The following is a 14,024-nucleotide window of genomic DNA, read 5'->3' as shown; positions in this document are numbered from 1 at the left end:
GTGTTTAGCAATTGTTTGTTGAGCAGTGTTATGTAGTTTGGTGTCAAATTAGGTGGTGTGGATGGGAAATGTGTGGAGTTGAATTGTGTGGCGCGTAACTTTCTGACAGTGTAGATTCATGATAGATTCTCCAAAAGTGAACATAAAAGTACTTCGAAAATAATTTATTGTTCGTCTTTATCAAACGCAGACATGTCCACAGAGAATTGGAGCAATAGACCAACTAAGGGAGCACATGAGAAAATGTTACAATTTAATGGTGAAAAGGGTAGCAGTGTTTGAAAACTAGCTGCATGGATTGACATTACAGGCTAGGTGGCCATAGAGGGACCTTGCTTGATGTTGGAGGGACCCAGGCCCCATTATTTCTAATCGACCTGGATTTCAAATGCCTGACCTAAAGTTAATCAAAAATTAAGGCAAGAGAAACCAACTGAAATATCCCCTGAAGGGAGGTGGCATGCTGGTTAAGACTTCCCTCAATAGCACGATTGAATGTCTCACGCGGAGAAGCAGTGAACATCGGCACAGGGCTGACTCCCCTTGAACAGCATTGATTTGACTCTCTGGGGCCGTAACACGGATCTATGGTTTGGAATGACCAGGTAGGCAACTCTTGTAGACTCTTTTCATCCCCACTTCCTCCTTTGTCTTCATTGTCTACGTTTGCCTCTCGTGCTCTCAGTGAAAGTGTGATCTTGACAAATAAATTGCGATCCCCAGAAAGGAGTGTCAGTGGCCACTACCTGCAACCACCAGCACAAATTAAGCCCGGTGCCAAGTCTGCAGCGACAATGGCGACCCCTCTGGATCACACATACACCATCCAACGCTTCCCAGAAAGGGCGCACTATAATAAGTATTATAGTGCACAACTTCTGCACAGTGCTTGAGGACCACCAGCGGTAGCAACGTGCTGTGCGAATATGAAGGCCAATGAAATGCCACCCCAGTCTCCACTTTGGCAAAAAATAACATAGGTATGTGAGGCATAGCCACAAAGCTAAGAAGATATTAGTAGGAAATAATGTAATTGTGTGCGCAGAGAAGTTATCTGTCTTTATCATGTCATGTGATCTGATCCCTCGTGGGATCGAGATGTACCCTATCAAGAAATATATAAATGTATGCACACTATATTTGTAGATGATCTATGTTTATGTTTATAATTTGGGACATGTGCTTGACATGGATTTAAGTGCAGGTCGACTTTTTGAGTGGAGATATTTATGCACGTTCTCTTTTTGAGTCTGTGTTTTTACAAAGAATGTTTTCCACTGAAAACATTACACTAAAAGCATCAAATATGGCTACACACCGCTGTGCCCTGCAGGGTGCCTGCTAGGAGATGCTATCTCCCCTTCAGGTGCTTGCAGCAGTGCCTATGTCGGCCTGGGCCTTACCTTCTTAAAGAAAGGAATGAACTTGCATCGGAGGAGAGGGTGGTGATGCAGCTAATACTACAGAGGGGGTGGCAGGGGCTGCCCGGCCCCTTAGCCTCCTCTTCCTCTAGCAGGAGAGGCTGGAGATCGTCCCTCAATTTGGTGATTTCCAGGATACCAGGGGGAGGAGTAAGGGAGGGAGAAGAGGAGCGAACGGGGTGGGGAGAAATAAGGGCTAAAGGTTAAGGGGTTGCAGGGTGCCTGTGGAGAAAATGATTTGGGAAAGAAAGGAAGAGGGGAACAGTAGAGGAGGAAGAAAAAATTGAAATTAATTAAGTAAGAGACAATAAAAGGCAGGACGGACAAAAGGAGTTCGAAATAAGTGAAAGCAAATAGCGGGAGAGATAAAGAGGACGGAAGGAGTGCAAGGGGAAGAAGGGGTAAAACGGCAGAGAGGTACAAACGTTTGTGAGTGTTGAAAGAAGAATCAGATGGAGGGGGCGAGGGAGAAGGAGAAGACATAAGGAGGTAAGGAGCAAATGGTAAGAGAAATAGTCGATAGTTGGAGGTGAAGAGAAAAACCAAAGATGAGTGAACGCTCAATTGCAGATATGATGAGGGGGTGTCAAAAAATGCACAAGAGGTGGGGTAAAGTTTTGGAAAATGGTATCAACTGGAATATTTTCAGTGCTTGCCTCCTCGATAACGTTTTTTTTGCAAGAGTCGGTCGGGCTAATCCCTGCTACAGCCCACATAGTATACTTGCAAACAGAAGAACCGCATCACGACGGACATGCTTGTATTGAAAGAAAGATTTACAAGGCCATCGTAACAGCAAGGATATACATTGTTTTAGCAACACAGCACCCTCTTCATACCTGCTGAGCTTCATGGAAAGACCTGAGAAACGGCCTGAGGCATTTCCTGCACAGCCCGAGCCTGGTGCTTAATTAAAGAGTCTGTTTCAAGACTCACAAGCAATATGCGTCTTAGGCCGCTTTTGGAGAGCAGGACACATGCACCCTCCCATATGGGTGGCAGCACTCTAACATGAAAACTAACTCTAGAACTCCCAGTGCTTTTAGGTGACCTCAAGATGCCATAAAGCACTGCAAGAAGCAACCCATGGGTGGAAAATAAAATGTAATCATTTAAACAAAAACGCAGTCGTGGAGATCAGAAGCAGTCATGTGCATAACGAGAGGGGTTCTGATTTAAATACACTAGGCTCACTCCTAAACAGTTCCCAAGCAGCCTCTGCAACACAACACGTTATGAAATATAACTTACATAACGTAATGTCATGTGAATGCAGAGCCCGCACACTGCCCAAAGGAAAAGAGGGGCTCCTGCACAAATTCGTGAGCTGTGGTGAATTAAGTTCACTGGCGCTGAAAGTAATAGGACCCCACCATCAGCATTGGTGGCGTGCTAGTGCTATTACCAATGTTTTAATGAACACTTTGAAAAAAAAGTGAGATACCGGCAATTTTTCAGCCGGGGCCACACCTCGCTGCAATGACTCCCTCCAGCAGCATGCACCGGCCCGGGCATGAGTGGATTGTGTGGCTCAGCAGCAGCTACACAGGCAGGGCTGAAGAAGATAAATACTCACGTAAGCCAACAGCGCCCTCACTAACTTTGTCAAAGATAAAACCATGGCGTCTCTCCCCTATGCCAGCAGCGAGGCAGCCGTCTTCGATTGTGACGTCACCTGGACGTCACATGGGTACACCCACAACATTAAAGAGATTGCCGATAGATGAAACTAATAAAGAAGCGGCCATAAGCGTATGCTACACTGTTGCAAAGTCCTTAATATCAGTGAAGTTAATTCCTTGTTATCGACTTTGCATATGCCAGTCTAACAAGGAAGTGGTTCGGTCCTTTTGAAGTTTCTACAAATGGGAAGCGCGCTATATGTGAAGCATGTGTGGTGCCGAGGAAGGGAAACAGATGATAAAGAAAAGTAGTCCCCGCACAAAGACATAAACACATAAAGTGTAATGATGTTTTACTTAGTCGGTGCTGTAGGGGAAAACCGGAAATTAGAAGGAGGGACAAAGGCGGAAGATTGCCCATTGGAAAGCAAGTTTTTTTAAAGGACACCAACCCAGACAAATAAAAAGCACCGGCAAGGAATGGGTAGAGTTCAACTCCTAAATCATACACAAGAGGTCGTAAAGCTACAGCGCAAGCGCTGTACGCTCGACCTAAAAAAGGGGTCCCATAATGTGTTTTTGCACCAATGCATTTTCCATAGACCATTGTATTTGATGTAGCAACACATAGAGGTCCCGATTCACAAGGGTAAACTGAGACGAAAGTCTAACTTTACAACTTTCTATATTCAGAAAGGGCCTTTATGAGTCGTAAAGTTAGACTTTGTCTCAGTTAAACTTAAGTTTTGATCTTAGGTTTAACTGAGACCAAAAGTCCTGGTCTCAGTTAAACTTAAGACCAAAACTTAAATTGAAATCACACAAAAGTCTTACTTTATTACTGGTAAATTACCTTTGTGAATACCGAAAACCATAAAGTTAGACTTTCATCTCAGTTTACATTTGCGAGTGAGGCCAAACGTGTTGCAGAGTGTAGTGGTACAGAATGGAGTTCAGCGGAGTAAAGTGTTGTATAGTTCAGTGTTGTCGAATGTAGTGTCGTTCAGTAGAGTGGCTGAGAGTCTCGTACAGTGTAGTGTCTGTACAGAGGAGTATCATTATTTGTGAGAACGCAGTGCATGGAAGAGTGGTGAGTTATGGTTAGTGTTGTCTGGTTAGAGGGTCCGCTACTTGTAATAATTTGAAGGTGGTGGATAAGTTGTAAATGAACGTTATGACTATAACTTTAGAATTTGTAAATTTTGTGTAGTTTCAACTTGGTTTGCATAGTGAAAGTAAGTTTTTCTAACTATAACTAACCATTGACCCTTACCTCTCTCTCTCTCTCTCTCAAACTAAAAATAGAATAATATGGTTACAGTTTTTCTGGTTGTATTAATGAAAAGCGCTGATGCGCCAATACTATTTTTTAAACTATGAATGAAATATTCAAGAAATGTATCCACAACTGTAATAAGGGTACTATACAATGTAATAATTATGTCCATTGCATTGAATAAGATATAAAGTACAAGACGGTTTATATACATATGGCAGAAAAACTCAATGTCTATCTTAAATAGCTGACATGACGCAAAATGTCTTTCTTGTAAATATGTATAACGTTTTTTCAGTATACACTACAACTCCCACAGTGGCACTTTAAGGCTGAGGTGGGCATTATAAAAGTGTAAGTGAGGAAAGACTCACTAACCGTGAGAACCGTGAGAAAAGCAGAGTCAGGCTGAAACGCGTTCGTGGAGTATGATACAAGAAGAATAAATTAAGCAAAAGTCTGCTCAAGAGTGACGCGTCCTTTGTTGCTAAAAATAAAACTATAAAAAAATAAAAAATATTTTTTTTATATATATATATATATATATATATATACATATATATGTATTTTTTTTTTAAAACCAAGGATGCCCAAAAGCAACAAGAGCGCACTCGACTTTACAGAGGAAACCAAGGTTTATTTGAAGAAAAACCTGCTTCAGCATTGAAATGAATTTTCCTCTTCCCTATTTAAGGTAAAATACATACGGTTTCAAATTAGACTCGTAGTATTTATTCTCAGGCTTTAACAAGCCTCATGGTCTGCCTGGGTGGAGGGGCTTGTAGTAACCTTGGCTTAGCACTCCTCCGTCAGTCTGGCCTACTCATTGCCCGGGCGGACCGCACAAGTCTAATTTGAAACCGTATGTAAATTACTTGATGCCCACACATTAGATGTGCATATTTATTTATTTCATTTATTATTTATTATTTATTTATTGAATTTATATAGCGCACAGCTACCCGGAGGTTTCCCGGTGCCTACGGAAAATGGAGGACCAGAGGCAGGGCCAAAAGTATTGCTTGATTGATTCTACTGATTGAAAAGCCAGGTTTTAAAAATTTTGTGAAATTTGAGGTACTGCTTTTCAAGACATAAATGGATAGGAAGAGAGTTCCATGGAGGGAGCCAGAAAGGCAAAAGAGCGTCCTCCCATTCTGGCTCGTTTGATTCTGGGCACCTGAAATTTTAGTTGATTCAAGGATCGTAGTAAGCGTGAAGGGCGATAGAGTTGCACCAAAGCACTTAGATAGTGGGGAGCTGAGCCCATGTTTATTCTGTGCATATAGCAGAGGGCTTTGAATTTTGCGCGATTGTTAATTCTCAGCCAGTGAAGTTCACGAATTACGCCAGCAGTGGGAGCTGTTCTAGGTAGTTGACAGAGCAGTCTTGCTGCAGTGTTCTGGACTACCTGAAGCTTGCGGAGCACCTCCTTGCCAGCACCCAGATAGAGCACGTTGCAGTAGTCCAATCTGGATACTACTAAAGCCTGGATGACAGTTTTTTGTGTGGCGGAAGGAAGCATCCAGAGGATTTTCCTAAGCCACTTTAAAATAGCAAAACAAGTGGAAGCAACCTTAATCACTTGCTGCTTCATCAACAGTTGGTCGTCAATAATAACGCCAAGGTTGCGGACCGATTGTGAAGGTAGGGGAAGATCACCTATCTGCGGTGGCCAATGTTGGGGGTCCCAGAGAGTTTTATTGTTGCCGAAGATGAGGAGTTCCGTTTTCCCCTCATTTAACTTTAGTTTATTTGCGTGCATCCAGTCGGCTATCTTTATTAACCCTGTTTGGAGAAGGGAGGTTTTTGAAGTTTCTTTGGACGAAAGCGAGAAGATAAGCTGGGTGTCATCAGCATAGGAGTAAATTGTTAAACCTGCTTGCTCTGCTATCGTAGCCAGCGGACTGACGTAAATGTTGAAGAGCAGTGGACTGAGAATGGAGCCCTGAGGGACTCCATGCGGGGACACCTGAGTCAGGGAATGAGCAGTAGGAGAGAAGACCTGGAAGGTCCTACTAGAGAGAAAGATGGACAATCACTTAAGTGCCTTACCGCCGATGCCCTTAGATTGAAGAATTTTTAGAAGCAAGGTGTGGGAAACAGTATTGAATGCTGCACTTAAATCCAATAAAATAAGTGCCACTGTCTCTCCTTTGTCGACTAGTTGACGAATATTCTCAGTAACTCCCAGCAGTGTCGATTCTGTGGAGAAAGCGGCTCTAAAGCCCAATTGAGACGGATGTAATATGTTTTGTGCCTCAACAAACTTCATCAACTGGAGGTGAATGTGCTTTTCCAAGATCTTAGAGAGAATAGGAAGCAGGGAGATGGGGCGGAAGTTAGAAAGGACCTCAGGGTCAGAGTTGGCTTTTTTAAGCAGGGGGAGGACCATTGCATGTTTCCAGGCTGCAGGAACCCTAGCTTCATAGAGTGATGTGTTAAGGATCTCCATGATAGTGGTGAGTATAGGGAGGTCTTGTTTTTGAAGCCCAGCATGGGGGACCGGATCCTTTGGGGAGCTAGACTTAATGCTCGTAAGAATATTACGAAAAGAAAGCATGTCCAGGGTAGTCCATATGTCTAGTATACTATTGCTACTGACTTGAGCTAATTTCTGTGAGTGGCATGGTGTTGTAGAAAAGCTAGGTTGCAGATGTATTAATGTAGTTGTATGTTTGTAAAATTCAGAATAGATTTTGTCAATTTTATCCACAAAAATATCGCCAGATCATTACACTGTTTGAAGTTAAGGCTCGGAGGCTCGGGTTGACAAGTGGCACCAGAGAGTTCCTTTACTACTTTAAACAACACTTTAGGGCAATTTTGTGAATGTAGAATGGTGTGATTGGTGTGCTCAGCCCGAGCAGCGTTGCACGTTGAATGATAGTTGTTCAAAGCTTATTTATATGAGGATTTTTTAGCCAGCTCGTAGTTTTTCCGCCAGCGTCTTTCTGAATTTTTACATTTAGTTTTTTCTATTTTTAGTTTTTTCTGAGAACCACGGAGCTGGAGGGTGATGGTAATTCAACTTTTTGTTGGACAATGGGAGGCATGCATCAATGGCAGAAGTTAGCCAATTATGGATGACCTCATCGTCATCTGAGCTTTCTGTCGGAGTTACCGGCATGGTGTTGTTCAGAAGAAGGTTCAGACTGTTAATATCTAGATTTTTCCAGTTTCTACAGTTTCTTGGACCAGAGAGAGAATCTAACTTCTTCAGGCACCGTTCATGTTTAATCTTGAATTCTACAAGAAAATGGTCGGACCAAAGGATGGGTATAGCTTGCTTGCAAAAGATAGTGTAAGATTGGAAAAGATTGGATCCAATAAATGTCCAGCCTTATGAGTGGGGCCAGAGTTATGGAGAGAGACATTCACAGCGGCCAAGTCGGCTATGAGAGTAGAGCTAGTAATGCAGGAATCTTCATTAAAGTGTAGATTCCAGTCACCTAAAATCAAGATATTAGTCGTTTCTAATAGTAAGGGGGCAATGAGGTCTGGGAGTGCAGCTGCCCACGGTCCAGGAGGTCCAGGCGGCGGTAAATTTAGGTCCCCGAAAGAATAAAGTTAGGGGTGATCGAAAGTTTAAACAGACCGGCTTCACAGTCCTTAAAATCCAAATCTTCCCATTTGCACGTGTAGGATGTTTTAAAAATTATTGCTATGCCTCCTCCATTCCTGACTGCGCGACTCTTACCTAGATATGGGTAGTTAGGGGGAAGTGCATGCGCAATTTCGGGTCTGGAGCTCTCTTTTAGACAGGTCTCAGTTAGGAAGATGGCGTCGGGTTGAGAGTCGGTAAAGAGATCAAAAATATCTCCCTTATGTTTTGGGAGTGATCTATAATTAAGGCAAAAAAATGTAAATTGAGCGTGGGTCTCATTATTCTTCTTGGTCGTGGTCGACGTCAAGTTGTATTCATGACAGGTAGATTTCAAGTGGGAGTGCGGTGGGAAGGTGTATCCACAGCAGGGACAGTATGGAGGAACAGTATCGGGAGGAAAGGTGAGCAGTGCGAGTCGTGGACAGGCTGGAGGCCTAGAAGGGTCTTGCAGGCATAAGTTATGTGGCCGTTATGGATTCAGGCAGAGGTTCTGGCCCCAGGCCCCGTCCGGCTACGGATGGGAGCAGACAGGCTTGTCTTTGGCGCGCCCGCTGCGCGTGTCCGCTGTGTGTAGTGAGAGGCATCTTCTTTTAAAGAGGGTGAGTAATCAAGCTGGAGAGCAGCTGATAGGTGGCCTAATCCGGAAATCATAATCACTTCCTGTTGCACGTTCCAGTCCCTCCACACAATCCGAAATGTCGGTGGTGGACCGGGGACACAGTGCAGGTAAATGCGATGTGATAATTTGTTTTAAAAAGCAAGTAAAATGTTCTCAAATAAAAACAAGTGCAAAATACAAGGTTTAAATTGGTAGTTAAAAGTAGTGCTGAAGAGTTGAGAAATGTAGCAAGACGGAAGCCCTTTTCCAGGTGCTCCTCTCACCAGCGATATCAGCATCTGCCTCTCGTCAAGGGCATATGTTTGTCTTTATTATAGTTTTTCCTTATTATAGGTGAGTGGTACGTATGGACCTGCTCCCATGTGGTCCTGAAGAAGAGGTTTAGGGTACACTTCGAAACATGTTGACAAAATGCTAGGGACTGTAATCACATAACAGTTACTTTTTTCCCCTAATATAAACCCCCTTTTTATCCATACCAACTAGGAGCAAGAATAAAACATTAGCTCACTAGCTAGGTATTTTTAACGTCACTTTACACCACTCCCCCAACACTGCACTACACATATTTTCACATTAAAGTGCTCCTACGTAATTCCGCAAGTCGCAGCATGCCCCAAACAGTAGCTGCTTGGTATGGCCCCAATGATGAAGCATGTCACCTAGGGGTAACCCTTGGTGAGTGAGGGGAAACAAGAAAAGGATTTTTCTTTTCTCAGTACAGGGGTGTGTTTCGCACATTAAGCTGAACCCCCTTTCCCCTGGTTAGGTTCATGGACCTGTCATTCACGGTATTTTGTTACATTCCATTTTGTGTTAATCCATTCAGTATTTTGCACAAAATTAAGATTATTATTTATGTATATATCATGCATGGAGGATCTGCAGATCCAAACAGATCTAAAGATAAAAGATTGCCTGTCAACACATAAACAAAGATGTGGCGTCAGCCATTTCATTACTCAGAGACTCAGTCAGCGCAACTTTTTTGGGGGAGGGGGCATGCATCCGTTCTTCCCTAACCGTTTGGATGCCCCAGGGACACCATCCCCCTGGGCCGATTTGATTATTTTAGAGAGTAGTTGTGCGGCCCCCTCCCTTTACCTAAATAAGACCCTGGAGACCCCATCCCCAGGGCTGAGTTTGAATTTTAGGTTAGGAGGTTGAGCCTTAAGAAATTCCCATGGATCCCATGCCCCAGGGCCGAGTTTCAATTTTAGGGTGGGGAGCTATGCATCCCCTCTCCCAGAGCCTCATAGAGACCCCCAGTGACCCCCCTCCATCTGGGCGATTAATTGTTTTAGAGGAGGGGACACTTCGCCGAGCCATAGGTTGTCCCTAGGGATCCCAATGACAGCAGTGTCCCAGGAACAGATGTGTTCCTTTAAAAAGGAATTTTTGTTGAAAAAGAAACTCAACTCGGGCATGAAGAAGTTAAAAAGGTCTGTATATCTGAACTGTTGGTGTTCAAATATGTCCTGATTAGCCAATTTAGAAAGGACTAGTCAGATCTAGTTGGATGGCCAGAACACAAGCAATATTGTTTGGCAGCTCCTTCAAGACTCAGGCACATGGTCCCAGCATCCTGAAAATGAATTAAAAAAATATATAAAGGGGAAGGTCAAGCACACCCTGACCTCCAGGGAAGGAAATGATAATGATGATAATAAAAACAACTATAAACCTTGAAAAGAAATGATGGTCACTAAAATAACATGTGAAGTCTACAAATGCATTCACTTATTAAAATATGCCAAGGGAAAATCTGGATGATCTAGAGGCATCAAGTAATTCAGTCAACAGAAAATAAAAACAAATCTGGAGTCAAAAATCATACCCAAGGTCAATCCATTTACCCTAAAATTTTTAACCAAGAAGCTCACAGGAATGTGCTGGAAATGTCAGCAGAAACTGATTAGCCTGCATAAGCAACCATTCATTTGATAATGTGGTTGTTGTATTGATATATATATATATATATATATGATTCCCGAAATTTGCCCTGCATTTAAGCTCGCACTCCAGGTACAGGTGAGTTGCAACAACAACTTTATTGTGGAATGAAGCAGACGTTTCAGTCGATATTCTCCTAAAAGGTTTGCCTGTTTGCCTGACGCGTTTCAAGGATCACCGTCCTCTTCCTCAAAGGCAATATTTGAAGTGCCAAGAGTTTTTCTTGCTGCAAATCCGCTTACAATGTAAAAGGTTTTCAAAGGCGCTCCTGCGTGGCTTTCGCTGCAATGGCTCATTAAGCTCAGGTGTGTCTCTGCAGAGCATGGCGGTATTTGTAGTTTTCCGGCATTTTGTCAAGGAGCAGCCTATCAATAGGCAGTGACTGAGAATTCCGCTTCCATAACAATTCCGATGCCTGTACTGCCCATTAGACCTGGCTTAGTTCCAAATCGGGGACCCATCATTCTTCAGGCGGTGCGGTAGCTCCACGGCTGGACCTGCCGTGCTATAATGATTCCCGAAATTTGCCCTGCATTTAAGCTCGCACTCCAGGTACAGGTGAGTTGCAACAACAACTTTATTGTGGAATGAAGCAGACGTTTCAGTCGATATTCTCCTAAAAGGTTTGCCTGTTTGCCTGACGCGTTTCAAGGATCACCGTCCTCTTCCTCAAAGGCAATATTTGAAGTGCCAAGAGTTTTTCTTGCTGCAAATCCGCTTACAATGTAAAAGGTTTTCAAAGGCGCTCCTGCGTGGCTTTCGCTGCAATGGCTCATTAAGCTCAGGTGTGTCTCTGCAGAGCATGGCGGTATTTGTAGTTTTCCGGCATTTTGTCAAGGAGCAGCCTATCAATAGGCAGTGACTGAGAATTCCGCTTCCATAACAATTCCGATGCCTGTACTGCCCATTAGACCTGGCTTAGTTCCAAATCGGGGACCCATCATTCTTCAGGCGGTGCGGTAGCTCCACGGCTGGACCTGCCGTGCTATAATGATTCCCGAAATTTGCCCTGCATTTAAGCTCGCACTCCAGGTACAGGTGAGTTGCAACAACAACTTTATTGTGGAATGAAGCAGACGTTTCAGTCGATATTCTCCTAAAAGGTTTGCCTGTTTGCCTGACGCGTTTCAAGGATCACCGTCCTCTTCCTCAAAGGCAATATTTGAAGTGCCAAGAGTTTTTCTTGCTGCAAATCCGCTTACAATGTAAAAGGTTTTCAAAGGCGCTCCTGCGTGGCTTTCGCTGCAATGGCTCATTAAGCTCAGGTGTGTCTCTGCAGAGCATGGCGGTATTTGTAGTTTTCCGGCATTTTGTCAAGGAGCAGCCTATCAATAGGCAGTGACTGAGAATTCCGCTTCCATAACAATTCCGATGCCTGTACTGCCCATTAGACCTGGCTTAGTTCCAAATCGGGGACCCATCATTCTTCAGGCGGTGCGGTAGCTCCACGGCTGGACCTGCCGTGCTATAATGATTCCCGAAATTTGCCCTGCATTTAAGCTCGCACTCCAGGTACAGGTGAGTTGCAACAACAACTTTATTGTGGAATGAAGCAGACGTTTCAGTCGATATTCTCCTAAAAGGTTTGCCTGTTTGCCTGACGCGTTTCAAGGATCACCGTCCTCTTCCTCAAAGGCAATATTTGAAGTGCCAAGAGTTTTTCTTGCTGCAAATCCGCTTACAATGTAAAAGGTTTTCAAAGGCGCTCCTGCGTGGCTTTCGCTGCAATGGCTCATTAAGCTCAGGTGTGTCTCTGCAGAGCATGGCGGTATTTGTAGTTTTCCGGCATTTTGTCAAGGAGCAGCCTATCAATAGGCAGTGACTGAGAATTCCGCTTCCATAACAATTCCGATGCCTGTACTGCCCATTAGACCTGGCTTAGTTCCAAATCGGGGACCCATCATTCTTCAGGCGGTGCGGTAGCTCCACGGCTGGACCTGCCGTGCTATAATGATTCCCGAAATTTGCCCTGCATTTAAGCTCGCACTCCAGGTACAGGTGAGTTGCAACAACAACTTTATTGTGGAATGAAGCAGACGTTTCAGTCGATATTCTCCTAAAAGGTTTGCCTGTTTGCCTGACGCGTTTCAAGGATCACCGTCCTCTTCCTCAAAGGCAATATTTGAAGTGCCAAGAGTTTTTCTTGCTGCAAATCCGCTTACAATGTAAAAGGTTTTCAAAGGCGCTCCTGCGTGGCTTTCGCTGCAATGGCTCATTAAGCTCAGGTGTGTCTCTGCAGAGCATGGCGGTATTTGTAGTTTTCCGGCATTTTGTCAAGGAGCAGCCTATCAATAGGCAGTGACTGAGAATTCCGCTTCCATAACAATTCCGATGCCTGTACTGCCCATTAGACCTGGCTTAGTTCCAAATCGGGGACCCATCATTCTTCAGGCGGTGCGGTAGCTCCACGGCTGGACCTGCCGTGCTATAATGATTCCCGAAATTTGCCCTGCATTTAAGCTCGCACTCCAGGTACAGGTGAGTTGCAACAACAACTTTATTGTGGAATGAAGCAGACGTTTCAGTCGATATTCTCCTAAAAGGTTTGCCTGTTTGCCTGACGCGTTTCAAGGATCACCGTCCTCTTCCTCAAAGGCAATATTTGAAGTGCCAAGAGTTTTTCTTGCTGCAAATCCGCTTACAATGTAAAAGGTTTTCAAAGGCGCTCCTGCGTGGCTTTCGCTGCAATGGCTCATTAAGCTCAGGTGTGTCTCTGCAGAGCATGGCGGTATTTGTAGTTTTCCGGCATTTTGTCAAGGAGCAGCCTATCAATAGGCAGTGACTGAGAATTCCGCTTCCATAACAATTCCGATGCCTGTACTGCCCATTAGACCTGGCTTAGTTCCAAATCGGGGACCCATCATTCTTCAGGCGGTGCGGTAGCTCCACGGCTGGACCTGCCGTGCTATAATGATTCCCGAAATTTGCCCTGCATTTAAGCTCGCACTCCAGGTACAGGTGAGTTGCAACAACAACTTTATTGTGGAATGAAGCAGACGTTTCAGTCGATATTCTCCTAAAAGGTTTGCCTGTTTGCCTGACGCGTTTCAAGGATCACCGTCCTCTTCCTCAAAGGCAATATTTGAAGTGCCAAGAGTTTTTCTTGCTGCAAATCCGCTTACAATGTAAAAGGTTTTCAAAGGCGCTCCTGCGTGGCTTTCGCTGCAATGGCTCATTAAGCTCAGGTGTGTCTCTGCAGAGCATGGCGGTATTTGTAGTTTTCCGGCATTTTGTCAAGGAGCAGCCTATCAATAGGCAGTGACTGAGAATTCCGCTTCCATAACAATTCCGATGCCTGTACTGCCCATTAGACCTGGCTTAGTTCCAAATCGGGGACCCATCATTCTTCAGGCGGTGCGGTAGCTCCACGGCTGGACCTGCCGTGCTATAATGATTCCCGAAATTTGCCCTGCATTTAAGCTCGCACTCCAGGTACAGGTGAGTTGCAACAACAACTTTATTGTGGAATGAAGCAGACGTTTCAGTCGATATTCTCCTAAAAGGTTTGCCTGTTTGCCTGACGCGT

Source organism: Triturus cristatus, chromosome 11 (assembly GCF_964204655.1).
Source record: "Triturus cristatus chromosome 11, aTriCri1.1, whole genome shotgun sequence".
Lineage (NCBI taxonomy): Eukaryota > Metazoa > Chordata > Amphibia > Caudata > Salamandridae > Triturus > Triturus cristatus.
The sequence above is the reverse complement of the archived record's forward strand: the minus strand, read 5'-3'. Positions refer to the sequence as shown.